Source organism: Phocoena phocoena, chromosome 2, assembly GCF_963924675.1.
Source record: "Phocoena phocoena chromosome 2, mPhoPho1.1, whole genome shotgun sequence".
NCBI classification, from domain to species: domain Eukaryota; kingdom Metazoa; phylum Chordata; class Mammalia; order Artiodactyla; family Phocoenidae; genus Phocoena; species Phocoena phocoena.
The window spans coordinates 42,886,398-42,912,591 of NC_089220.1; the positions used below are offsets into that span (position 1 = coordinate 42,886,398).

General features: G+C 40.2%; 1 protein-coding gene across 1 annotated transcript in view; it reads left to right on the plus strand.

Moving 5' to 3' along the window:
- The window catches only part of SLC35F4 (solute carrier family 35 member F4), a 292,727-nt gene that overhangs the window by 23,200 nt on the left and 243,333 nt on the right, over positions 1-26,194 (plus strand). The window lies entirely within an intron of this gene.

Consider the following 26,194-nt stretch of genomic DNA (forward strand, 5'->3'; position numbering starts at 1 on the left):
TTGTCCGATTACCATGGTCCAAGACATCTCTGATTTTCTTTTTCCTTTCTAAATCTTGGCTCACCTATTTTAGAGAACGTGACACAATTATGCTTGTTAGGGAACCAAAGGCCACACCAGATGTTATTAATTCCACTCTCAGTCCCTTGTGTCGTCTTTAATGAAGCTGTCTTCAATGGCCTTATTGCTCATCTGCACCTTCGTTGCTTTCTGATTATATTTGCTGGGTGTGTAGAATTTTACTCCCCGAAGTGTGACTTAGGGCTGTCTCTCAGAAAGGAAGAGGAAAGGAGATGGGGGGATATGCTCTGTGACTTTGGACTTGGGTACACTTCCCAACTCAAGCTCGGTTATTTGATAAGGGGTGGAAAATTGAGGTAAAATGTCTAACATACTTGTGTATAGATATCTATCTTCTTTGAAGTTTTACACTCTGTGTCAAGCTCATTCGTGTAAAACCGCTAGCACATGTAACATGTGGCACATGAAAACTTATTAGGGAAGAAAACCAGGAATGGAAATCTAAGCCTATGCCGTGAGTTAGGAAGGAGTTAGTTATCTCTTGGATTTTAGTAGAAAATTTTACTGAAATATGTACTATGTGCAGCCATGGTGAGATTGTAACCAATGTAAGGCTGAACTGTGTGCAGAGTAGTCTTTGAAGATTGAGTATAGATGAAATGCTTGCGACTGAAACATTCTGAAAGAGATAGCAGGAGCCTTAGCATAGCACACAAAGGATTCAGGCTGTGAATTCTGAATCATGCTACCGCTGCCCTGTGACAGCTGTATCGCGTTTTCCACTCTATGAGGCGAGAGCATATCTGAGTTCATGAAAACTCACAGCCTCTCTGTGAAGTGGGTGTTAGTATCGTTATGTTACAGGTGAGGAAATTGAGGCCCAGAGAGGCTACCTTGCCCAAGGGCACAGCTACTAGGTTTCGGGTAGAGTTTGAACCCAGAGCTGTCTGCTTCCCAAACCCATGCTCTCCCCCAGAGAGAGTAACAAAAAGTCAACATTGTAAAATTCGGATCATCCAGTGGATGAGCCTTCATCTCCTCCTGAAATCATGGAAGAAGATGGTAAACTTCACTTCATTTTTAAAAATGCCCTTAACTCGCAAAGCAAAGCTCTGGTAGTGTTTAGCCTCAGGACCTAAGCAAGGCTTCTCCCTTTCCCCCAAAGTCTGAATTTTACCTTGTATGGACGCTGTGCTTGAAGGCTCTTTTTAGAAAGAAAAGGAGAGATTGAATACGATGGCTTCGAGAATCAGGCCGGTCTGGGTTGTGTGTGTGTGTGTGTGTGTGTGTGTGTGAGAGAGAGAGAGAGAGAGAGAGAGAGAGAGAGAGAGAGAGAAAGAAAGAGGGTTAGACATGTCTACTAAGATGCAGTTGGTATCTCGAATCTTACCCTTTTCTAGGGAAGGAGGAAGGGAAGTGGAGAGACAGGAAGAGATGGCCCCCCTTTGGACTGGGTATTTCAAGCTCCTGGCTCCCTCCAGATTTTACCTGGATATTTGAGGTGCTGTCTTTCTGGTCACACTGAGGAAACCGTGCTTCCAGAAGATGGCTTTTCTTCTTGAGAAGGATTCTCTATTTCCTGAATCCACAAGTTAAAAAGAAATAAGCCTATTAAGGGGATGGAGGAAGAGGATGTTGTGTATTCCTGTGGCAAAGTATAGATATCTGTAGTTTTGAGTCATTTGTGGCTGGCATGGTACCTGAGAACAGTATGTATGGAATTTTAACCATATATCATCCTTGGTTGTCAATACTCTAATATCTAATAAAATTTCTCTAGTTTCAACTTAAGTCATTGGAATGTTGATACTGGTGTTGCTGTTGTCCTTTTCAGAAAGTGTAGTCCAATATTGCTCTAATATTGACACTGTGGGTCTTATAGTCTCACCTTCTGTTGTTTTATTCACATTACTGAGGCTTCTTCAGGATTCACTGCAGACCTCTCCCAGTAGCCTTGGAAATGCACGTGTGGTTGTAGTGATGCCTCATTACAGCTGGGATTTGAGCATCATTATTAGATTCACCCTTGTTGTAGCTAAACCATGCTTGTTTCCAACATCTCTGTGTGAATGTCTTTAGATGGACAAGTGTCCAAGTGTCTCTGCTGTGATTAATAAGATCAGTGGGTTTTTAAAAATGTTAAATAAATTGTATTTATGCTTAATGGGTAACCATTTACCTTCTAAGATAATAATCCTACCTGCTCCTATCTTAAATAAGCATTGAACATAAAATCTCTGACTACTTGATGGAAACCAAAACAAAAATTGAATTTAAGAGAAGCTACCAGGAGGTTATAACATCCTGCACAGCTACTGAAATTGTTTGGCAGTTTTGAGTTTGTTGCAGAAATATTATATTCTAATTCTTTTGATAATCTGACAAGAGTGTAAATTCAGTTTTAAAGTTATATGATTGTGAGAAATGTTCTAAGTACATTAGGAAAAAACCCAAATGGAGAGAAACGGAGCTTCAAGCCCCTCCTACTCCAGCCTTTTAGATCTTTCTCTTGGGTGCTCTGTTTTGGGGAGTTGCTGGTGGCTTAAGTGAAAATGACTTTTTCCCCTCACAATACCTGGAAACCAAAATCTCTGAAATTGTTGAGCCGATTTAGGGGAGGGTGAGATTTGGCGCTGCCCTCAGCATGCTTGGCCAAGTTAGAAAGAACAGACCCCCTTTCCTTGTGCCCAGGATTGAAACTTTTTGATACTAACCCAAACAGCATTGCCAGTGGAGGTTGTGGAGGTCACGTTACTCTCCCCACTCCATCTACTGGAGGGGCGACTATGAAATGATTATATTCAGTCCAAGTCCTGACAGGAAACAGATGCAAACTCATATTGGACATCTAGAGGAGGGATGGGCAGGGCGTAGAGAAACCAAAAGGATTAGAAGCCTTATGGCTGGGAGAGTGAGCTGTGAGGATGCAAGAGGAGAGAGCAATTCCTGAAACATGGGAAAGAGGGATGGCTGTGTGGAGAGGGCTGCCTGGCAGGACTTGTGTTGAATGGAGGGAGCCTGCAACTTGTGATGAGTTTTCATGGAGGGATCTGGGGTACAGATACCTTGACATCATTCTCCTCTCTCCCTCCCACCTCTTGCAGGTGGGGGCTCTCCACTGGCTGAACAACATGAAAGTCGAGGGGCAAGGCCAAGGGGTCCCACAGTTGGAGAACACATAGCCCAGCCTTCAGGCCACAGAGCAGGGTGGAGAGACACAGAGAATATCTCTAGCACTCCAGCAAGGAATGCCTTCTTTTATCCCGCCCCTTTCAGATTTAGCTGGCTTGACTCTCTGCCCTGTTTCAGAATGCTCTTCTAGAGGAAAACTTAGAAATTTCTCCATTTAACTGCTGTAAACCCATATGTGGAAGGGATACGTGAAAATGTGAAGGAAACAGGTGTTTTGTGATTTTTTTAATGGCTTAGACAAGCCATCAGCCATTTAGTTGTTTATCATTTTTAGCTTGGTTATTTTTCTACCCTTTTCCACATTCTCAGAATAAGCAGTCTTTACCCAGCATTTCTGTTATAGAGGGAGGAATGAAAGAAATACTACAGTACATAGAATTACCTATTGTGAAGAATTTCCTCTAGCCAGAAAATGGATCATTATTACTGCCAACATTTGATAGTGGCACAAAACTAACTTAGTATTCCAAATATCTCCTTTATGTAGTTTCTAAATATCAAGGTGCCTGACATTCAGTACACAAAAATTTCCTAGCATTTAGCTGTTTTTTAATTCCAGTTTTCCATCCTTTTTGTTTCAGTAGAATCACATCCCAGAATTCCAAGATAAAAGGAGATATTTTGTGAAACATGGTCACTATTCATAATGATCTTTTGGGTTCTTAGTCCCTGTAGATTGACAATCTCCACAGCTGGATTTAACCATTTGGCCCTCACCTGTAGATTTGCCCTTTGCCATGGTCCCTGGTACCAGTCCTCTATCTTTTGGGGACTGGGGACTGGATGGAACTGAGAATCAATAGGCCAATGGCTCCTAGGTTCAGTGCCCTCTGAGTCTTATTCTGATCTTGTGCCCATTCCAAGTATGGAGCCTTGCCTGTTTCCATTTAACCAAGCCCCTTCCATATCCCAGTGTCAACGAGTGGGTCTGGGTCTCTGAGACCCTATTGCCTCAATTCCTGTTTTGTTTTCCTGCCTTGTATTCTGGAGGCTGGTGCTTTGCTTTAAACCTTGACCCATGTCATCTTAGGGATTGGAGATCTGTCAATAAACCCAGCCCCTTTGCCTGGTCCTCACTACCTGTCGCCAGATTTCCCAGACTACAAACTGCTCAGCTTCTTGGATGATCTCCCATCATCTGGGGTCAAACTTTCCTTGATCTGCCACTCAGCCCTGCATTCCGACTGGTAGCAGATATTAGCCATACCTGTACAGCTAGTCATATCTGGTTTATGTATTGCTGTTAATGATAATAAGATTTCAAACATATTTTCTTTTTCAAAACCTGGTAATAAATAAAATTTCTAGACTGTAGATGAGCTCCTCTGGGACAAGGAATCTCTCTCTCTCTCTTTTTTTTTTTTATCAAGGAACTCCCAGTCCCCGAAATAGCACTTAATTTTTAAAATTAAATATAAAAAGAACAAATGAAATCGTTGTTTAGATGAGCGATTCTTAACGTAAACATATGTGCATGGACATGTGTGTGTTTTTCTGAAAGTCTTCATAAGGTTCTTTAGATTCTCAGTGGCACTCATGGCCCTCAAAAGATTGAAATAACCACCGGCTTAAAATGTATAAAGAGAGAAAGGAATATATGAATTACCCTTTTGAAAAGATTCATTCTTTCAGGGCATTTGGATATTCTGTAGCAGCATATTGAAAAATATCAATAACACCTGGTGCTCAGGTGAGCTTAAGTAATGAGTACAGGGTTTCTCTTTGGGGATTAATAATAAGGTGATCTGAAGGTTAACTTTTAGCTCTTGGAAATGAATGAGAAGCAGCAGGACTCAGATTTTGAGGGCCCTTCACCTGAGGGAATCGGAGTGAAAATCCACTTCCTTAAAGCTTCATTTATGTGTTTTCATAACTATAGCTTACATAGTTTTTCCTCCCCTCAAAAAACTAATTTTCTGTTAGTGAAATCTTTACCTTGTTAAGTTGCTGGGTAACAAAGCTTCAGCCTATTTGATATAGTCTCTGTGACAAATTTTATCCCTTGGAGCTTCAGTAAATATACTGTTACTTTGGAGTGCATGAGTACCCATATGTACTGTATGGGACTGAGGACGCAGTACCTGGCCTATGGAGAGTGCTTGATCAGATGTTCAATGAATAAATGAATATCATTAGTTTGGGGAGGCAATGTAATGAAGTGGCTAAAAAGAGCATTTATTTTGGATCAATGCATTCTTCGGTGTGAATTCCAGCTCTTCTGTCTAATTTATGATTTTGGAAACAGGAATATTAAAAGTTTTTTCCTCTTTGGATTCTGTGAGAATTAAATCAGGTAATATGGGTAAAAAAAAAATAGCACAGTGCCTGGGGGCTGAGTAGGTACTCAATAAAAGGTAGCTATTAAAGTTATTATCATTAACATTCTTAGATCACTTGTCTGGATTCTTTGTAAAAGAATAGAATAAAGTGTGTATGTGTGTGGATTTCATTCAGATCTTAGGTAATAAGTTTGGGGGCATGTTTTGGCCTCTTTGGTATCTATCAAGTTCTTAACTCTGGCTATGCATCAGGATCGCTTGTGGAATATTTAAAAAATACAGAGGTTTGTCTCCAATTCAGGATTTGGGGGCTGGGTCCAGGGCATGTGTGTTTTTAAAAAGCCCAGCGGGCGATGATGATGCACAGACTGGTTCAAGAATCATTGCCATAGGTATTATATAAAGAGTGGCTTTAAAAATGTGAGATGAAGACGGAGTGAGGTTTTCTAACATTGGACCTAGTTGGGTCCTAGATAGAAAGAGAGGAATACCCGGGAGTGACGAGCCTGGGCTTGGCAGTCCAGCGTACGAATTCAGCCCGTCCACTTATAAGCTCTGAGGATGATAGGTGTAAGCCCCGGAGGTCAGCAGCCGTGTCTGTCTTGTGCATCTGTATATTCCTACACTGACCGTGAACAAACTATGAAACCTCTCTAATCTCCCTGTGTTCTTATCCGAGAATTAATTTATATAACTTATGGGTACCTGTGCAATTTACAGGTAATAGATGCTCAACAAGTAGTTCTCTCCTTTGTGTATGCACGTGTATACATCCTGCATCCTCAGAAATGGCCCCTTGTTGGAGGGGGTCATCGAGCGAACGTGACCACTGGTTGATCCACAAGCTAAATCCAGGCAATTGGAGGTTCCTCATCCCTCTCCCACAGAATGCATTCTTTCTACCATTGCTACAGCAGGGGCCATTTTCAAGGACACAGCCTTGAGACAGTAATGTATTGTTGAAACCATCTGGACTGAATACCAGACTGAACCCAGTTAAGGCCTCTATATAAACTTTTAAGTTTCTGGCAGATGGGGCAGAGATCTACTCGTCTTGTGACCACCCAAGACAAGCCTCCTAGGTAAGTTCCCTTGCTGATTAAACCTACCATCTACCAATCTGTCTCTTTCTTAGGTCTCTCCTTGTCCTCCACGTACAGGGACCAGTTTCAGATTTCACCCAAGAAGTTCCCAAGTTTGTGGACCAACACCCCTCCTTATTTTTCGAGGTATTTTAATTCATGCTATCCTGCCACTCAAATTCTCTATTCCAGACAAATAGGTTTATTTACTAATCTCTGAACTTATCCTGTATTTTTCTGCTTTTAATTTAACACTTCTCTCTATATGTGTATATCTCTATAAAGTTTCCCCTGACTCACACAATGTAAACTAATCACTCTTTTAAAAAAATTCTCATGGTTGTGTTAATTTTGGCACTTGATCATGTGCTATATGTGAGGTTTTTTTCCATTATTAGACTGAACTGTCAAGTCGTTTATTGTTTTTAACTCTCCTTGCATTTATATACATAGCTCCTCAGCTAGGTTGCCTTTAAACAAGCATTGGACCTTGGAGGCAGGGACAGTATTAAAGTGTATTTCACATAGCAAGAGTTCAATGAAGATGGACTGATTTGGAAAAAAAATTTGTTTGACTCTATTTTCTTTTGATTCCTTCATTTTCTTTTATGGGTTTTGATCAAGGTTTTTTTGTTGAAACTCTTATACGTATTGCTGGCCCCGACTAGAAGATAATTTGAGTGCAAAGAATGTTTAGGGAACATTCTAAACTTGGGAGTATATACTAGGGGTTTAAGAAGGAGGAGACATTCTCCCTCTTCTTTGCCTGCCTGGTGAATTCTCACCTGTTCTTTAAGCCTCACTTCTGTCCTCCCCACCTTCCCAGAACCTCACCAGGGAATGTGAGTTCTTCCTTCACCTGAACTGTAGACCCTCTATTATGGAACATTGCTTTGCATCCCTTCATTTATCCATTTACTTCTCCCACTGGCTTGCGTGTTGCTGAGGACATAAAATTTGGCTTAGTCATCTTGGTATCACTGGCATTAAGCACAGTGATTTACCTGTAGAAAAAACTCATTAACTCCTGAATCAGTGTGAGAACACAGGGACTCATATTCAAGTTGTAGAAGCAGGATATGGCAAAAGACAGTAGTTATAACAAAGAAAAGCATGTATTAAGTTTCCAATGAGTGATATAAACAATAAGCCTTTCAAAAGAGTATTTGAGGAAACATAAGGAAGAAACCTTGGACAAGGTAGAACTTGATGGAGGGGTCAGATTTGGCCATCTGTAGAAGACTGAGAAGGTCATTTCTGGTGGAGGAAATGAGCCAAATTAGGGAATGCGGGCAGTGCATCAGTAAGGGTTTTTGGTTGCACACAACAGAATCAACTCTAGCTAGTTTAAGTCAAAAAGGAATTTATTAAATGATTTAGAGAGCTCACACAATCTCTTCACCTGAGAGTAATACTTAGATGCTAAGGAGCAGTCCCCTACCCTACTATGAAAGAGCCTGGACATGTGACCTTTCTCATTTTTACCTTTGGAAGGTGGGACAGATGAGTGAAATAATCAGAATGTAGAGTAGTATTAAACTATGTTAGGTGGACATAAATCGTTTTGTGCCTGGGCATATTTGGGTGACAGCAATTAGATCAGGTAAGCTAAAGCAGAGAAAAATATGAGGAAATAAATTTGGGAAGATCAGTAAGAGCCAGATCTGGGAGATCCTTGAATGGTACTGCAAAGATGTGAACTTTTCTCTGAGTGAAAGGGGAGCATGGAAGATATTTGAGTCTATGTGTGTGGGGTGGGGGTGAGAAATATTCTGGAAAATGTCATATTTTTGCATTTCTTGAAGGCTGGGTGATTTAGTCACAGGAGAGAGCTCTCATGAGGAAGGAGGATCTGGGGCCTGGCACTAAAGCCCCTTCAGAGGAAGATTGGCTTTGGAAAGGTAGGGGGTTAGCTTGGGTAATAGTGAGGGTTCAAGAAATGATGGGCTGGGATGTGGGGGCCATCCGGCTGTGATATCAGTCACCTCACTGGTTCAGCTGATTTGGTTGGTTACATAGTGTCCCCTTCCTCTCTCCACATTCACAGGCATCCCCTACCCCAGCAGCTGTGAGATCAGTCAAAGAAAACCTTCACCAGTAGAGGAGGTCTCTTCTTTCATCAAGGGTATATGAGTGTGTGCATTCCCTTATTAGAGCATTAGGTGGATTCCTCTGCAAGAACCAAAGAAGCTCTCAAGAAGTAATGGGGTGACTCAGTAAGTTGGGGGACCCAGTTAGAGGCTCTCCTTCCCTCCTTTGTAGCTCCCTTCTGTTCTTGCTGCTGCTAGAACAATTTCCCCAATTATGAATTCCATCAAACCCAGAATTCTTAGATGGTTCCCTGTTCCCTGTAGCAGTGTGTCCCAAAGTGTGGGACAAATATTCCTGGTGAAATGTAAGATGATTTAGGTGGTACGTAAGCATGGCATTAAATCATCTTAAGTTACATAGTGGGAAATTTATTCCTTTTTAAATTCTCTTTCAGCCCTTCTGCTTTTGACAATGAGGAAGTGTAAGACTAGTCTAACACTTCTAATCTCCATTTTCAATAAGGAGAAAGGGCCTTAAGCTAAGTGTTCCAAATGCAAGCGTATCATGCCATAATTTTAATAATATTATTTTCTTCAAAAAATGTATGGCAAACAATTTCAGTTTTTCATATATGGCAGTAACATAAAATTTTAATGCCCTGGATACTTAGGAATTATTATTAACTTTCTTGGATGTGATAATTATGTTTTTAAAAAGTCCTTTAAATAATGACTGAGAATCTCACAAATTAATGTCAGACACCAAACCACAGATCCTGGCAACTCAGAGAACACTAAGAATGAACTTTTGAGGTAAACAACAGACTCTGGGTGATTATGGTATGCCAATGTAGGATCATCCTTGGTAAAAAGTGTACTACTCTGGTGCATGATGATGGGGGAAGTTATGCAGGTGTGGGGGCAGAAGGCATTGAGGAAATTTCTGTATCTTCCTCTCAATTGTATGGTAAACCTAAAACTACTCTAAAAAATAGTCTTTTAAAGTTTATGTATACACACACACACACACACACACACACGAAATGACATAGTGTCTGTGATCTGCTTATCACAAATGAGTTAATTCAGCCATGTGTGCTGGTGGAGGTGGTGTGGAAGGAAAATACAGAAGAAACAAGGTTAGACATGGATTGATATCTGTTGTTCTGGGTACATGTAGATTTATTTTACTATTATCTCTACTTTTATATATATTTGAAAATTTCCATAATAAGGTGTTTAAAAGTGAAAAGAAAATTTCAATGTTAAATATAGAAAATGTAATCAGAAAAACTAAATCAAATAATATAGATGGTATGTGGATAAAGCATTAGTCAAACTACTGAAGTCTACGGCATACTGGCCTACTGGAAAAAGTTCGAGTTTCACATTGGGGGATCTAGGGTCCTTCCTGTTAGAGCCCTTTCTCACCTCCTTTCTTGCTTCTCCAGATGCAATAATATCAGGTTACCAGGAGTTTCCTGGTGTGTCATGCTCTCACACACCTATGTCTTAATGCAAACTCTTCTGTTTCTCAGAATGCCATCCATACACATTTGCCTGGAGAATTCTGGCCCAAACAAGGGGAAGAAAGGAACATTCTTATAGGCCCTGAAGGAAAGGTTGAAATCACTTAGGACTAGCTGGGACTTAATACCAAGAAAAGAAGGAGCCAACTCCAAGGTTTTTGCCATCAGTGGAATGATGGCAACTTTGACTAGGGAAGCTGCCAAGGGGGAGGTATTCTTGGATGATCATTGGTAAATGAGGTTTTAGGCATGTTGAATTTGGGGTGTCCTCCAGGAGTCCAGGGTGCTGCTAGCAGAAAGTGGGCAGGGGTCATTTCTCTCCAACCAACTCTTGAGAATTCAGTAGATAATTACGTGGCAGAAATATTACAGAGTCTTTGTGTTCCCCCATTTCCTGTCAGTCATATTTTGAGTAGTATTATGCTGACAGACAATAATGCAGAGCAAAAAACAGAGAGGGTGTGAAATATAAATCAGTCATTTGCTGCTTTATAGGGGTGTTGACAAAGGCTTGGGGGATGGGAGAGTTCGAAACTATTGGTTTATGTCAACTTTTCCATCGATACTGAATTCTAACCTGACTTAGGATTGTTGACAGGCAGCTGTACTTAATGTGGCTTCACCACGGCTTGTGAACTTCAGGGGCTACTGCAAGACCAGTCTGGACTTTGTGGTCTTTTACATAACTTGATCTTTAATGAGGAGCAGCGGTGTCATTATAGCACCTGAGGAAGATGGGGTGGGTCCTTGACCCCAAGCATGGGTCATCCTTGGGGAGAGTGAATTACACGGGTTCTGTTTTCAAGTTTCTGCCGCAGAGAGCAGCTTTTGTACTGGTCTGTTACCACTTCATTCTATCTTTTTGAGAAGCAGCTCACTGTACTGACATGCTAGCTAAGAAAGTTTTGATCTAATTTTAGTTGGAGTAAATAGGATGTTGCTCCTCCACGGTGTTTGCACTTTCCATTAATAGAATGATGGTTTACTTATGCCACTGTCCTTTCTAACACGCATCTGATCGTCTCCCCTTTCTTCATTGGCAGCAGGGACCAGGGATCAGCTCTACTGAGATGTTTTTGCAATTCCCGTCATTATATTTTGTAGGCAAGAAACATATTTTTCTGTGTATTTAAAACTGAGAAATACGTGATTATCGCTTTGGGCCACCTTGTGAGAACAGGATTTGACTCTATTTGCACTCTATAATTTATGACATTTTTGGAGCTCACTGTTAGGGCTTGCACAAAGCAGAGAGAATGAATTTGTAGAGGAAAAAGAAAATAGAAAAAAGTGAATATATCAAGGTACTGCAGTTACTCGGCGATCAAAATCTTGCAGTAGTTTGTTTTGTTTGAAGCAGATTTTACTTCTCAGGACCCACTTGTTAATTTTTCTTAATTTTTACCAGTTCTGTCCTGTTGGTGTTGACATTTTGTACCCTGAAGTTTTCAGATGTCATTATTGGGGACTCCATTCTCTAGTAAAGTATTTCTTAAGATGTTAGATTGCTCTTGTCTTAGTTGGATTTTAGAGTCTGCCTCTGATATTATTTTAACTTATAAACTTTTAATGATGTGTGGTATTTCTTTTGTGTTTCACTTAATTCAGCGCAAGATTTTGTAAATAGATTCATGTTTATTTTAGCATATGAGAAGAGAGGGAAAAAAAGATTCTTGTAGTAAAATTAAACCCTTTTTCAAATTGAGGCTTTGGCCCGGTTTGTGTTCTTGTTTAACGTGCATTCTTATTGTTTGGTGTGAAGCTAGCGTTCATAAAGGTGATTTGTGAATAAATGAAAAAATAATAAAAGATGCGTCAGAATTGTGCATGCGATCTCCATGGTATATTTAAACATACTGAACGGCTGCCCTAAGGAGCACATTAAGCATTTATCCAAATTGAAAAACCAATGAGAGGTTAGCTGTGGGCATGACTGGGAAGCTGTATTAGAATATTCATTTAACGTAGATTGTTGCTCCAGTGTATCCCCCTGGGTGGTGTGGATGCCTGTCAACTGGAGAGCAATTCTCATTTTTTGGTTTGCCTCCAGGTCAACTTAGGGGAGCTTTTTCACAATACAGATCTCCCAAGCCTTGAACCCTGGAGATTCTGAGTCAGTTGTTCTGGGACAGAGCCAGGCATCTGCGTTTTGATTCATCAGAATCACCTGGGGAGCTTTCACAACACACTGGTACCTGGGCTCCACCCCCAGAACACTGACTCACATCCTCTGGAGGTAGGAGGCCTGGGAAGTCTGTGCTGATGTTCACAAAAGGATGAAAAGACCTGACTTATCTAGCAAGGATGGTCCTTGACAAATATTATTTAATATCCCAGAACATGCAGAGCTAGGGGTAGGATTGAGGTCTCTTGTGACCATGAGAGACCATGAAAGAAGATGAGAATTCTGTCTGTCTCCAGGGAGATTGCCCTGAGACTGGATGATGATGATGATGGTGATGACAAAGTAACTGTAAGCTACTTTATCAGTTCTAAGTAGAGGATTTTTGTGCCTGTATTTCTTTAAGCATATGTGATTTTCGTCTGCTTAATTAACATCATTCACTGGATACCTGCTCTCATGTTCTTAAAATATTTATCATTATCAACAATTTATCATTATCAACAAATTCTCCAACAATTATGAGGACTTGGAGAGAATAAAAATATACTGGGTCTTTATTGGCAATGCTCACAGAAACCAACACCTGATATATTTCATATATTTTCAGAAGGGTACATTTTGCTACGAAATGTGAAATTTCTTTATCAGTGAGTGCAATTTTATAGATTAATTTCAGTTTCAGTGTGCTATTTTTAGTGGCCCTAACAGCATGTTTATTGCTATCAGAGAGGTATGGAGAATCTGAGTTTCCTTTTCTCTCACCCCATTTGTAGACCATGCCAAAATCGGAGTTGGTAAAACATTGGGTTAGGAAGGACATGACTTGAGTTCTAGTATTTTCTCTTTCTGTTTATGAGTTTTGTGACCTTCGACAAGCCACTTGAAGTCTCGCGGTCTCACCTTCCTCATGTATAAAATGATAATAACGTGTCTGCCAGCAGGGAACTAGACCTGTTAAACTCTTGAAGCCCATTCCAGCTACAAGTTCCTGTACTGAGTCTGCAGAGGAGAGAGGAGTGACCAAGGCAAGGTCAAGTGCAGTCGAATGAGCTGGGAGGAAGTGGGCTTCCGAGCTCAGGAAGGCTGTATATCCCTCCTAGTGTTGTCCTCTAAACCCCGGCTGCCTCTTCAGTCTTGTCCCTGGTTGCTGTGGTTTTCCATGTCTCCTGGTTTGTAGGTTCATGGATTTACTAAATAATGTGTGATAAAACCTCAGTGGGACTCCTGAGTCATTTGTAAGGGCTTAAAGATATTTTACAGAGCTGTTTGCTGACTTGGAGAGTTGCAGTGCTAAAAACATGAACTTGTTAAGACACAGATATACATTTATGATTAGGAAGAGTTTTAAGGAAACATTCATGACTATTTCTTACATTTCTCTGGAAAAATAACTTCACTCACAGTAGGGTATTTTGCAAAGATATTATTGGACCCACAAATATACTCTAGTCTCTTGAGAAGAAAAAAGCTGCAAGATTTTCACTCTTTAAATGACTGAAGAAAGGGGAAATGATTACATTGTAATATCCCAACTGACTGCTTGAGAGTTTCACAGAAAACAAGAACACTAGGTGGATTATTTCCCGTGGTGGTTTGTGAAGCATGACTGCTGCCATACTGCAAACCTTGCTTGTCTTTTACTATCTGTCGGCTCTGGATCGATTCAGTTTGTCTCTCCTCCCTCCACTGTCCACCCCCTCCATCCTCCTCTGAGAACCGGGAGGCTGAGCTATCAGACTGAATCCACCGTGTCTTAGTCTGCTTGGGCTACTGTAACAAAATACCATAGGCATTTATTTCTCACCATTCTGGAGGCTGGGAAGTCCAAGATCAATGTGCCAATCAATTTTGTTTCTGGTGAGGGCTCTTCCTGGCTTGCAGATGGCTGTCTGCTTGCTGTATCTTACATAGTCGAGAGATATAGGGCTCTGGTCTCCTCTTCTTCTTATAAGGGCACTAATCTCATCAGGGGGCTCCACACTCATGACCTCATCTAAACCTAAGTACCTCCTCAAGTCCCCACCTCCTAATGCCACCTTACTGGGGTTAGGGCTTCAACATGTGGATTGGGGGTGGGGTGGTGACACACTCAGTGGATAGTAACCAGACTCTCTTGCCCTGCCCTCTGGAATCAAGCTGAGTTTGCTTAATGGAAGACATTCGTAGGAAGGGCTGGTGGAGAGTGAAGTCAGGGTGTCCTCGTGGCTCCTACCTCTTGGGCTGCATCTACCCTTAGGTATCCCCTTCTTCCTCCAGGGTTTGGCCCTGCTGGCGCCCCTTCCCCTTTGGGCCTAGGGGTGATAGTAGCTCCATCATGCTGTCCTACTGTCCTCCTGCCAGTCTTGACTCTGGCCTACTCCTTCATAAACAACCACTTGTTAAACAATCCTCCACTCCCCACTCTAGAGCACATTCGAGTTCCTGCTAGGATCCTCACTGATTCACTGCCTGAAGAGCTGATTACAAAAGATCACGGAAGAACCTCCTTGCAACTCCAGTACTCTGTTCATTGCACTTGCTGTTACTATATTTACTTCTCTTTTTACTCTGAGGAAATGGCTACTGAAGTGATTTGGCTGAGAAGCCACAAACTTCTTTGATTCAAAAATACATGTTCCACTAGTTTCTTGTTTTAAAAATCATAGTCATTGCATGATGGGGGTGTGACAAGATGAACATTTTGTATTTTCTGGTAGGATGGTAAATTGCTGCAAACTTGATGGGAAGAGATTTGGCATTTTATACTAAGAGCCTTCAAAATATTTAACTTGTTGACCCAGTAATTCTACCTCTAGCAACCCATCCAAAGGAAATAATTGTAATTGCAATGATAAGTGCTCAAATAATCCCCACAAATTTTTACTGATCATAATTCATAATAATAAAAATAACTAAATGTTCAGCAGTATGAAGATGGGTTCATAAATTAAAGTACCTCTGTGTAGTTTGTATACCATGCAGTCTTTAAGTTTATAAAGAATGTTATATACCATGATAAAAAAAAATCACAGTACAAAATTTTACACACAAAATGAACTCAACTATTTCAAGTTATGTGTGGGTAAAAATACATCTATATGTCTGTATTTATATCTATGTATCTATCTATAGAGAAGTCAGAAAGAAAAACTACACACTGAAAAATCTTCAGTGATTAACCTTTAGCAGAGAGATTATGAATGACTTTGATTTTTCCACTTGTGATTTTCCATATTCTACAAATATATATTCTTTAAAGTAAATATTACTTTTCTGTATTTAAGCACACACATTACTATAAATGAAAAGTAGTTTTTTAACATGAAACCTTCAGTAAAACATGGGATATTTTAAAATAGTGTAGCATGGTCACAATGCTATTGAGTAATCTTCTTTGGTAGCAGAGCTAAGGAGCTGAGAGATGGTGTCCAAGCCCGTGGGACCAGGGCCCATCCCTAACCCTGCTGATGCTGCGTTTCCCTCCCCAGAGGGGGACATCTTTGGTGGCTGCCTTTCCTAACCTTATTTCTCTCCTTGTCAGATAAACCTGGTGTATATTGCATTTTCCTATGTATTTTTTAAAGAGGGAAATTTGGCCTGCCCTCACATCTACCTAGCATGTAGGTTTTATTTCTTTGTCTCTTTTGGGAATCCAGTCCTTTTTCTTTCTTTTTCTCATGCCACATCTTTTTTCCTAGCCAGGCGTGGGTTTTTAAAATAGTCTGTCAGATGCAAAACCTGATCCGACCTCCTAGTTTTTCTGCGTTCTATAGGCTTTCAGACATGGAGTTATAGAGGTAGATTTATAGGAAGCAGGGCCATCCTTATGGTTTACATACAGCTTGTGTGCCTATGGGGATCCTATTAAGATGAAGCCAGCTCAGGTGGAGGTGGAGAGAGTAACACACTATAGCATGTCAGTAGTCAATACTTTGGGGTCTGACAGGTAATTAGCTGCTTCTTTGGAAAGCAGAGTGCAGGTCCATAAGGAATGAGGCACAGTTGAAGCTTAGATGGAAAAAGAGGAAGAAGGTGCCGAGGACCCTTGGGATACTAGCCCAGGCCTTACTTGAACAGGAGCTTTCAGCCCAGGAGGTGGAATCTGAGGAAGAAGCACCGGGAAAGGGTGGTGATAAGAAGTCAAAGATGAGTTTTGCCTATTTTTCAAACTGCCTGGCACCAGAAATCTTGATCAATGAGCTACTAGAATTGGGTGCAGTCTGGTACAGTGAAAAAGGCACAAAATGCTAATCATCATCATCATAACTTCCATTTATTGAGCATGTGCTATGTGCCAGGCTGTGCTGAGCATTTACATATCTTATAACTTTTAATCCTCTCATGATGCTGCAAAGTAGATTTTATAACTCCTACTTTATGGGTGAGGAAACTGACACTCAGAGAAATGAAGGAACTTGTCTGAGCCATAGTTAGTAAGTGATCAAGCTGAGTTTTGATCCCATACCCTGTGTATGGCTGAATATAAAGTGGGCATCCCTTGTACAGGGGGCCCTGGGTTTGAGTCCCAGCTAACAGTAACAGTGACCTTTCACCATCTTTAACATCTCCAGTGATCAGATTCCTGTACTAGAACTCATCACTTACACATAATTTACATTTTGTCAGATACATTAGAGTTTGCAAAGTGCTTTCTAGCAAATCCTCTAATTTTATCCTCCCAGCAATTCTGAGCGGTATCAAACATAATACCTGTTCTAAAAAGGTGCTTTAGTATTAGATCTATAAAATCGATTCGGAGAAACCTTGGAGGAATTGCTTTGATGACAAGACCTGTAGCTGACCCTATTCAGTCCAATCACAAACCTGGACCCAGAGGAAAAATAAGAAGAGAGACTCTTAGGCAGATGCTCTTGGAGATGGAGCTTGAGGATTCTGAACTTGCATGGGCCCCTCCCAAGGTCCTGGGAATGGCCCTGAAATGAGTTTGTCCCCTCTCACATACTGACCTTCACTCATTGCAAGTGGTATTGGAGTGATTGTTGGAAGTTTTGGGATCCAGTTAAGGGGAAGTTGAGTTGGGGATACATTTAGTTTGGATTTAACTACTTCTTATTTTCTGTATATATGTGCCAGCCTCTTTGTTTTTCTTAAACTGTTTCTTCCCCCATCATGCCCTTCCCCCAACCCTTTATGTCAAAATTCTCACTGATAATCACAGTTCCTGTTAAATGCACTTCCTTCAAGAAGGCTTCCCTGATTCCCCTACATGGATGGCATCCTCCTTCCCCTTCCTTCCCATGGGGCTTTATCGATCTCTCTCCTTTTATTCATAGCACTCATTTACTGTCTACTGATGTGTTTTTTTTCCTCCTGACCCCAAGAGACTGTAAATGCCTTTAGCATCCTCTCACTTACCCCTTTTAAATCTCTTTACTCTGTGATTATACTTTCTAATATCATCTCTCTATTCAGACCATAAATGCATTGAGAGCAAACATCCAGCCTTCTTCAGCCTTTTATCCTCCTCCAATACCTTATGGAATGCCTTGCACATAGAAATCTTCCAGCAAATCTTTGTCAGATGAATAAATATTCTTTTTAGCTTTAACTTCAAAGAAAAATAGAGATGGGGAGCAGTGTTATTTATTATAACATCAAATTGCTTTTCAAAAATTTATGTGCTCAGCAATAGTGACTGTACTATTTATCTATTGCTATGTAATAGATTATCTCAAAAGGCAGGGGCTTAAGACAACAACATTTATTATCTCACAGTTTCTGTGGGTCAGAGATACAGGTGATACTTAGCTGGGCCTTCTCTCTCCAGGTCTCTCACAAGGCTGCAGTCACCTCAAGGCTCATCTGGAAAGGATCTCCTTCCTAGCTCACCTGCATGGTTGTTGACAGGATCATTTCCAAGTAGGCTATTGGACTGAGGCCTCAGGTGCTCATGAGTTGTTGGCTTGAGACATCCTTTTGTCCCTTGCCACATGGGTCTTTCCATAGAACATCTTGCGATATGGCTGCATGTTTTATCAGATCAAACAAGTGACAGGGCAAAAGAAAGAGCAAGTTGGAATCACAGTCCTTTAGAACCAGCTTTAGAAGTGAATTACACACATTTGCTGTATTCTGCTTATTAGAAGCAAATTACTAGGTCAAGCTCATATTCAAGGGGGAGGGGACTACACAAAGATGTGACTATAGGGAGGTTGGGATCATTGGGCCATTTTAAAAAACTATGTATTGGGTAGATAACTGTATCTGTGTATGTTGCAACATTTTATAACATACAGTTAAGTTATTGCAAGCTCTCCTATGAAGAATGGCTTCTAGATATGCGAATACAGCAAAGCAGTGGAAGAAAAGATAGGAAAAATTGTTTGAGGATGGATCATCTGAATCTTGAATATCAGGTTAGGAATTCAGGTCTCACCATAAAGGCAATGGGAATCACAAATATATTTGAGCACTGGAATGGTCCAATTAGAGTTGTGCTTCTAAAAGTTCAAATGGATTGGAGGGAAAACGTTTGATTTGATTTGATTTGTTCCCCAGCAATTTCAGTCAGTTAGGTGGGAGGAAATGACCAGGGTTATGAATAGAGTAAATGAAAGGAGGAAAAGATATCAGGGATATTGTGGAAGAAGAGTGACAGTATTTGGTATTTATAAGAAGTATGAAGATCAGAGTTGGTTTTTTGAAAAAATAAACAAAAATCAAGAAACTCTTAACTAGACTAAGAAAAAAAGAGAGAAGACTCAAATAAAATCAGAAGTGAAAGAGGAGACATTAAAACTGATGGCTCAGAAATAAAAAGGATCACAAAAGACTATTATGAACAATTATATGTGAACAGATTGGATAACCTAGAAAAAAATGGATAAATTCCTAGAATCATACAATCTACCAAGACTGAATCAAAAAGAAATAGAGGGCTTCCCTGGCGGCTCAGTGGTTAAGAATCCACCTGCCAATGCTGGGGACATGGGTTTGAGCCCTTGTCCAGGAAGATCCCACATGCCATGGAGCAACGAAGCCTGTGCTCCACAACTACTGAGCCTGTGTTCTAGAGCCCGTGAGCCACAACTACTGAGGCCATACACCACAGCTACTGAGGCCGTGCGCCACAACTACTGAAGCCCACACACCTAGAGCTCGTGCTCCGCAACAAGGGAAGCCACCGCAATGAGAAGCCCACACACCGCAACAAGGAATAGCCCCTGCTCGCCACAACTAGAGAAAGCCCGTGTACAGCAATGAAGACCCAACACAATCAAAAGTAAATAAATATTGAAAAAAAAAAAGAAAGCCTGAACAGACTAATAAATAAGGAGATTGAAGTAGTAAACAAAAAAAAAAACCTCCCAACAAAGAAAAGCCCAGGACCAGATGGCTTTACTGCTGAATTCTACCAAACATTCAAAGAATTAATGCCAATCCTTCTTAAACCCTTCCAAAAAATAAAAGTAGAAGGAATACTTTCAGACTCATTTTATGAGGCCAGCATCACTTTGATACCAAAGCCAGACAAAGACACCACAGAAAAAGAAAACTACAGGCCAATATCACTGTTGAACATGAATGTAAAACTACTCAATAAAATACTAGCAAACCAGGTTCAAAAACACCAAAAAGATTATACACCATAATCAAGTGGGATTTATCCTTGGGATGCAAGTTTAGCTTAATACACACAAATCAATCAATGTGATAAACCACATCAACAAAATGAAAGATGAAAACCACATGATCACCTCAAGAGATGTACACAAAATCTGTGACAAAGTTTACTATGCATTCAAGATAAAAACTCTCAACAAAATAGGCATAAAAAGAAATTTAGTCAACACAATAAAGGCCATTTATGAAAAACCCACAGCTAACATCATAATCAATGGAAAAAAACAAAATACTTCCTCTAAAATCCAGTGCGAGGCAAGGATGCCCAGTCTCACCCCTTCTGTTCAACAAAGTAATGGAAGTACTAGCAAGAGCAATCAGAGAAGAAAAACAAATAAAGGCATCCACATTTGAAAGGAAGAACTAAAATTATCTCTGTTTGCAGATGACATGATTCTATATGTAGAAAACCCTAATGACTCACAAAAAGGTTTTTAGAAGTAATAAATGAATACTGTAAAGTTACAGGATATAAAATCAACATAAAAACAGTTGCATTTCTTTAAACCAACAATGACTTATCCAAGACGGAAATCAAGAGAACAATTTCATTTATGATAACATCAAAAAGAATAAAATAAAATATTAGGAATACATTTAACCAAGGAGGTGAAAGACCTGTACACTGAAAACTATAAAACATGGATGAAATAAATTGAAGAAGACAAAAACAAATGGAAAGATATCCCATGTTCAAGGATCAGAAGAATTAATATTGTTAAAATATCCATACTACCCAAAGTGATATACAGATTCAATGCAATCCCTATCAAAATTCCAATGGCGTTTTTCACAGAAATAGAAAAAACTATTCTAAAACTCATATGAAACCACAAAAGACCCCAAATAGCCAAAGCAATCTTGAAAAAGTAGAGCAGAGTTAGAGGCCTCACACTTCCTGATTCCAAATCATGTTACAGAGCTATATTAGTCAAAATTATATGGTATCGGCAAAAAAAAAACAGACACATAGACCAATGGAAGTGAATAGAGAGCCCCAAAATAAACCAAAGTATATACAGTCAACTATTTTCAACAGGGTGCCAAAAATACACCACGGGGAAAGGACAGTCTCTTGAATAAATGATGCTGGGAAAACTAGATATCCACATGAAAAGAATGAAATTGGTTCTTTATCTTATTTATACCATACACAAAAAAGGTAACTATGTGAGGAGATGATACGTCAAGTACATGTCTGAGGTAGTTATTTCACTATGTATACATATATATACATAAAATCATCATATTGTTCACCTGAAATATATACAATTTTATTTTTTTAAAAAGGAGAGGAATGGGAGAAATTGAAATTGACCTCACAGCTCTAGATTGAGTAACTGGTTTATGGTAATGGTGTAGTAGCAGAAATTGAAACACAGTGGGGAAATCAGAGTTGGGAGGGAAGATAAATTCTGACAGAACATGTGTATAATTTCCCACTGGCAGTTGGAGAGCAGGGTGGTATTTTTGTTTCCTCAGTGCCTAGAATAAGTGGCTGGTGCTCTCTACCCAAGGGCCATTGCACTTTCTCCATAGGTAGTTTGTGCAGAGATGAGTACTCTACTCAGTCTGGGCTGAGTCTCTGATGAAGCAGCCTTGGGTTTTTAGTTGCAGAGTCACACAGGGGGGCTAAGTGGAGTGTGTGATTCTTTGTCTTGCAACACTACCATCCACTGTTTGCTTTTGTAACCTGTGTTCTAATGGCCCCTATCCTCATGGGTCCTGTTGCTGTTTCATGACATGTACCAGGCAGGTCCATTTTCCCATTGAAGAAGGTGGTGAGTGAGGTCTGAGCAGAGCCAGCAAGCGCCGTAAGGGCTTGTTCAACAATGAAGTCTTAATTTATTGGCTTCTTAAATGAGTTTCCAGTCACTTAACTCCTTAAGTTTGCGATCTTTCTTATGCTAGACTACAGGTTTTCCTGGATGTATCTTTTAGAATTTCCATGACATAACATGGTATTGGGTTGTAACCCTCATATTTGGGGCATATTGCAAGTTGTCCTTGGCTTGTAAGAAGTATTTTTCTTGCCCAAAGCTAAGAAGATCCAAACAAAAAGCTTATTAATTAATTAACCTATTTATTTATTTAGAGGTGGTTTATATGCATTATTTCATTTAATCCTCATAACAGCTCCTTGAGGTGGAATTACAACTATACTTTCTTCATTTTACAGATCGTGAAACCAAGGTTTACAGAGATTGAGTAATTGAACCAAAAGCACATGGCTGAAATGTTATGAAGTTAAAGGGAAAATCTATAAAGAGAAATATTACTCTGCAGACACTTTTTTGGGGGGCAGTGTTTACTAGTTTTTACTTCCATTGCTTTTTTCTCTAGGTAAGAAACAATGTATTTGAAATTTTGTTGAAAAGTAGAAAATTATACTGTATGCCCTTTTCCTACTTTTCAAAATTCCTATTAAAAACCATCAGCAATTCCCCATTGCATACAGTATATGATCCAACTTGCTCAGTCTGGAGATTCTCAACTTTTTTTTCTTCACAGTACTCTTTGAAAGACTAGAATGATTTCCTGTGTGCTTGAAGGGATGAAAAGACTCAAAATCGCACAAAAACTAGCCAGCAGTCCCTACAATGCAGTCGCAGGAGTGAGTGGTCTGGTGGCACCCAGAAAAGCCACAGGTAGCCTGACATTCTTATTCTCTTGGCCTGTGTTGCAGGCTGAGCACAGTGCCAGGGCCACACTTTCCCATGTACTTTAGAGGAAATGGTCCCTTGGGTTCCAGAGTCACACCATCTTTCTTGCTGGCTGACTTAGCCTGCCCTCTTTGTGGCAGTTGCATTTTTCTCTCTCTTTTTTTTAATTGAAGGATAGTTGATTTACAATGTTATGCTAATTTCCACTGTACAGCAAAGTGACTCGGTTATACATGTTTATACATTCTTATTTTAATATTCTTTTCCATTAGGGCTTATCCCAGAAGATTGGATATAGTTCCCTGTGCCAGGTATAGGACCTTGTTATTTATCCATTCTAAAAGTAATAGTTTGTAACAGTTTGCATCTACCAACCCCAAACTCCCAGTCCATCCCTCTCCTTACCCACCCCCCTTCCCCTTGGCAACCACAAGTCTGTTCTCTATGTCTGTGAGTCTGTTTCTGTTTTGTAGATAGGTTCATTTGTGCCATATTTTAGATTCCACATATAAGTGATATCATATGATATTTGTCTTTCTCTTTCTGACTTACTTCACTTTCACTGAGTGATAATCTCTAGTTGCATCCATGTTGCTGCAAATGGCATTATTTCGTTCTTCTTTTTATGGATGAGTAGTATTCCATCGTAGATATTGACCACATCTTCTTTATCCATTCATCTGTTGATGGACATTTAGGTTGCTTCCATATCTTGGCTATTGTGAATAGTGCTGCTATGAACATAGCTGTGCATGCATGTTTCTGAATTATAGTTTTAGCCAGGTATGTGCCCAGGAGTGGGATTGCTGGATCATATAGAAGTTCTACTTTAGTTTTCTGAGGAATCTCCATACTGTTTTTCACAGTGGCTGCACCAACTTACATTCCCACCAACAGTGTGGGAGGGTTCCCTTTTCTTGTGACAGTAAGTTTTAGCCCTGCTTTACATCGCTTTGCTCAACTCTCTCAGCTTGTATTCTGTCACCAGGAGAATACTATAGCTTTCCTCAGTGGTAGCACATCTACACTATTATGTTAGTAAAATTTAGCAGTGCTCTAAGCTAGTGACTGCAGCCACCTGTTGAGAGCTACCGCCACCCCTCACCACCTCCTACAGTCACATTCTGCTCCTGCCAGAGCACTTCTGCTCAGAGTAATCCCTCTCTGGTTATCTTCGGAAATCCTAACTACATTTCAAGATCTGGTTTAATTTTCATTTCTACTCTGAAGCTCTCCTAATGGATCCTGCCCCCTCTAGCGAAAGTCTCTTGCTCTGAATTCCTCTACTACTTTTTCTCTGTGCGGCTCACTTGGTGTATGCATGTCAAAGACCGTGTGTGTACATCCCTTCTTCGTCAAAATCATGATTGCATTGACCACCAGGCACGTGGCTTATATTTTGTATCCGTAGCACCTCACATACTGTTTCTGTGCATAATGGGTGCCCAGAAATCTACACTGGAGGGCATTTTTCAACCTATTTCAGGTTGTGCAGAGACATTTCCCTCCATGAGGCATTACCAGGAGGGCTGTTTAAAAACAGCCAGTTGTGTAATACAGCTAAGAATTGTCCTGTGGGTGAGCTTGGGCTGTGGGGAAATTGTTATTATTTTTGTTGCAAAATATTGTTTCCTTTTCAAGATACTCTTGTGGAGCCCTGCTCACCTTGGTTTCCTCCAATGAAATTGCTGAATTCCACCCCATGGCTGCCCAGAGAACTTTGCTGTTTTCTGGAAGCACAGTCCTCTAACTCCCTCCTCCCACTGCCCCCCACCCCCACCCCCCGTCAGTTCTCTGGATCACCGGCAACATATGGAAGGAGAGGACTGCCAAGAGGAGGGGCAACATTTCTGTGACACAATGGATTCCTTGTGCATATTTAAGAATTTGGCAGGGAGCAGACTGCTTCTATGGGATTTAAAAAAAATTGGTTTGAAAGCATTCTGTGGGAATGTAGGGGAAGGATAGAGGTCTACTACTGCTATAGATGTGTAATCTTTTTAAAAATTAAATATTCCCATTGCCTGAATTTTCTAATTCCCCTTGATTTTCCTGTCACCTGAGAATTTGGCCCAGTGTGTCTGTTGGATTGCCAAGTATTATTATTTAGAATACACTCTCTCTGTGGGTGTTGAAATTCCCTGCTTTGAAAACAGCCTGTGCTCATAGCTTTTTCTAGTGTGGTGGTTTCAGTCCTGGCTATGTGTTACAATGTGTAGGGAGCTTTAAAATATTCTCCATCCTTTCCCAGACCAATTAAATGAAAATCTCTGGCATTGGGTCTGGGGCATGGGTATTTTTTTTTAAAAAGCTCTCACAAGATTCAAGTGTGCATGTAAGGTTTTCACAATATTCAGATGTACATCTCAGGTTGAGAACCACTGATCCGGCGGCTTCCTGTGATCTCAGCTGGAGCTTGTGGGAAAGTGCCTGCTTGGTGGTGAGCGGCTGTATTGATTTTTGCCTGACTCGGTAATTACGTCTATGTTTGCTTTTTATAGAAATTATATGAGAAGAAACTTGGGAGAACAGATAATTAGAAGGGTTTGGGATTCATCAGAGTCCCTTCCTGACCAAAACAAATGTAGATGCAGATTATTAGTTGAAAGCCTAACAATGTCTTAACGCTGAGTTTCATGCTTTGTAAAAATCATCCATGCATTTAGAAAGATACTATGTCCAAGTGCCTGTTTGAAAAGCTATTTATTTGCTATGTTCAGAAAAAAGTAAGGGGTGGGGGGAGGGACTGCCTTATAATTGTATATTAAACAAGGTAGTTAAAAATCACCAAAGTGTGGGCTTCTATGGAGCCCCATTTTGGAGATCTCACATAATATTGTTTATTTTCTCTCAGACACTGTCAGTGGACAACCGGATACCACTTGCTGCAGAATTCTGTGTCCTTCTGCCTTTCATATGATTATCTGGAGAAATATCTGATGAAGATAGAGAATAACTGTCTCATGAGAAAAGTCAGAATGACTTTCTTGTTGGTGAACATGCTCTAAAGCTTGTAGAATTATATTTTATTGCTTGGTGAATTGATCCTTTCTAAGAAAGCTGTTCTACAGGGGTATTTAGGGAGTGTCAGATCCCTCTGATTGCTGCTTAGAGACTCTTCTTTTGTTTGTTTGTTTTTGGACTATTTTAAAAGAAACACATCCAGTATCAGAACAGACCCAGTTTATTTTATTAATTGTACTAGCACTTAAAAACCCACTTATCTTCATTTATTATTCACTCTGTATCCTGCTTTCTCCCTTTTAGCATAGCCAAGCAATACTTTCCCATACATTTTTAAATATTAAACTTCGTTTAAACTTTTTTCTTCTTTTCTTTTTTTTTTTTTTTTTGCTTGGATGGTACTAATATTCCACTGAAACCTGCTTCTGCCACCATCTTTCCCTTCTGTGTAAATGGTACCTCCATCCTCTCCAGTTGCTCAGACCTAAGACTGTGGGATTGTCAAGATCTCACCTGCAAGTCGTCCGCAAAGACTGTTAGCTCTACCTTCAAAATATATTTTGAATCTTACCTTTCTTGCTCTGTCCACCCAGTCCAAGCCATCCCTTCTCTCTCGGAATATTGCCGAACTCTCCTGATCCCCTTCCTCTTTCTGCCCTTCACCTGCAGCTACTTCTAGCACAGCA